Source organism: Xylocopa sonorina, unplaced genomic scaffold (assembly GCF_050948175.1).
Source record: "Xylocopa sonorina isolate GNS202 unplaced genomic scaffold, iyXylSono1_principal scaffold0079, whole genome shotgun sequence".
In the NCBI taxonomy this organism is placed as follows: domain Eukaryota; kingdom Metazoa; phylum Arthropoda; class Insecta; order Hymenoptera; family Apidae; genus Xylocopa; species Xylocopa sonorina.
This window is the reverse complement of record NW_027490150.1, coordinates 137,501-140,000: the sequence shown is the minus strand read 5'-3', so window position 1 is coordinate 140,000 and position 2,500 is coordinate 137,501. Positions and strand designations below refer to the sequence as shown.

The 2,500-nt window shown below is 53.8% G+C and overlaps 1 non-coding gene across 1 annotated transcript; it reads left to right on the top strand.

Moving 5' to 3' along the window:
* Positions 1 to 1,738: 1,738 nt before the first annotated feature.
* Positions 1,739 to 1,893, top strand: LOC143432286 (5.8S ribosomal RNA). The gene has a single exon (XR_013102938.1). It is a non-coding gene; the product is annotated as a 5.8S ribosomal RNA (ribosomal RNA).
* The last annotated feature ends 607 nt before the right edge of the window (positions 1,894 to 2,500 follow it).

The window sequence follows — 2,500 nt, the reverse complement described above, 5'->3', positions numbered from 1 at the left end:
CCGTTGCCGAGCACTTACGAATCATTTACGCTCGCTTCGCGTCGTCGGGGTTAAACATAGACCGCTCGAGGCTGTTGTACGGCGAGTCCCAACGAATTTTCACCCGAACGGCCCGCTTCGTATCGACTTCACGAATTATCGTGAGAGCGTGTGGTCGCGCCGTAACCTGTTCAAGTCGATCGTATCGTACCGTTCCGTTCGGAGGGGACGATTCGTCGCTGCACAGCCTCGTTGTCGAAGAGTCTGAAACACCCAGCGTCCGTTGCGAGCTCTTACGAATCATTTACGCTCGCTTCGTGTCGTCCGGGTAAATATAGACCGCTTCTCGAGGCTTGCAACCGGCGAGTCCCAACGAATCTTTACCCGAACGCGCGCGTGTCGTCGACTTCGAATTCGTGCATGGAGCGTGCGTGGTGTCGTCGCGCGTAACCTGTTGAAGATGGTCGATCGTACCGTTCCTTTCGGAGGGGACGATTCGTCGGTAATAGCCTCGGTTGTCGAGAGTCTAAGACGCGCCCAGCGGTCGTTGCGAGCTTTCGAATCATTTTATGCTCGCTTCGTGTCGTCGGGTGAACGTATAGACCGCTTCTCGAGGCTTGTACAACCGGCGAACGTTCTAACGAATTTTTTTTTACATTTACCCGATCGGTGTTTACGGTACATTAGCGGACCCCTCGAGTTCTCGTAATCGAGAACTCGTCGGGTCCGCTTTTTTATTTGCCATTTTTTCAGAAAGCAATACGCCGCTGGCACTTTGCCGTTTTCCCACTCCCAGAATTGTGCCGTTCAGCTCAGAGGGGACCCGTTCCGTTCCGTGCCGTCCACACCCATAACCTCGTTGTCGAGAGTCTTGAAACCCGCCGTTGCGAGATCGAACTTTACTTGCTCGCTTCGCGTTGTCGGGAAAAATATAGACCGCTCGAGGCTGTGTGGTTGGGCGAACGGTGTGGAGCGTCCTAACGAATGTACGAATTTTTTTTTCGTTTACCTGAGCCTTGTTGGAATCGACACGACTGGGTGGTATTGGAATTTTGAAGAGACCGTCGTCGTCGTTCGTTCGTTCGGAGGGGACGATTCCGTCGCTCGCGCCCAAGCCTCGTTGTCGAGAGTCTGAGAAAAACCCGCCGTTGCGAGATCGAATAATTTTATACTCGCTTCGTGTTGCCGGGGAAAACTCTTATAGACCGCCTCGAGACTGTGCGCGAAGACGACGAGTGTGTCCCATCGATGATAACATTGTTATGTTCACCCGAACGAGAGAGCGTCTTGTCGATCTCGAAAGCAATACGCCGCTGGGTGTTTGGTCTTTTTTCTTCTCAGTTCGACGCGCACGTTCGTTCCAGAGGGGACGATTCCGCCGTTGCCCGTTGTCCTCGTTGTCGAGAGTCTGTAATCCCGCCGTTGCGAGCTCGAACAGTTTATGCTCGCTTCGCGTTGCCGGGAGGTAAAAGACCGCCTCGAGGCTGCTGGTACGCGGAGGAGTCCTAACGAATTTTTGAAGGGATTTTTTTTTTTCTCTTCGCACCTGGACGCGCGCGTGCATTTTTTCGTAACTTTGAGGGAGACCTTACGCGCGAACCATCGGCGTATGCGTTTCATCCGTAGGACCGATATATCGTGTCGCCTCGAACTCCGTTCGGCGACGCCCGCGTCTCTTTCACCGGGGACGTTTGGGTATCGACTTGTTCGAACTTTAGTACCAAGAGACTCAAAGATCAATAAAATATACATATACGATTACCCTGAACGGTGGATCACTTGGCTCGTGGGTCGATGAAGAACGCAGCTAATTGCGCGTCAACGTGTGAACTGCAGGACACATGAACATCGACATTTCGAACGCACATTGCGGTCCACGGATACAATTCCTGGACCACGCCTAGCTGAGGGTCGTTCACGTAACCAGAATACTGCTTGCGTTGCGTTTCGTCGAATCTTTCTTTCCCTACGGTGCTCGAATCTGCCCGCCGTCGTTCATTCTCGAATTAAATTACGAACGTTTCTGAGTTCGGGCGGCACCGAGAAAGGGAGGAAGAGGAGCGATACGCGACGTACGAGCGATCGTTGGACGTTCGTCCGAGTCGTCTGTGGCCGTGCCGAGGCAATCCGCGATTGGCAACGTGTGTGTGCGCGTGCGGCGTGCGTAAACGCGTTCACGGAACTCGACGGTGCGTCGATCACGAACTCGCGTGAGTTCTTCGTGGCGTCGTGAGTCGTCCGTTAAACGGACGACCGCCCACGGGAACCGCTTCGTGTTTCGATCGCCGATTTTGTTCCGCGTTCCGAATTCGCACACCCGCCACACGCATCGCCTTCGCCCCGCCTTTAGCGCACGATACGAACATGCCGCGCGCTCGACGTCGTTTAAAATGAATTGTTTTTTTCACGCCGCAAGACCGAGGGAGAATTCTCGGTCGAGAGAGAAGAGATATACAAGAGAGAGAGAGCGACATCGTCGTAACGCGAGGGACGATGATGCGCATCCGATCGTTCGAAGTTC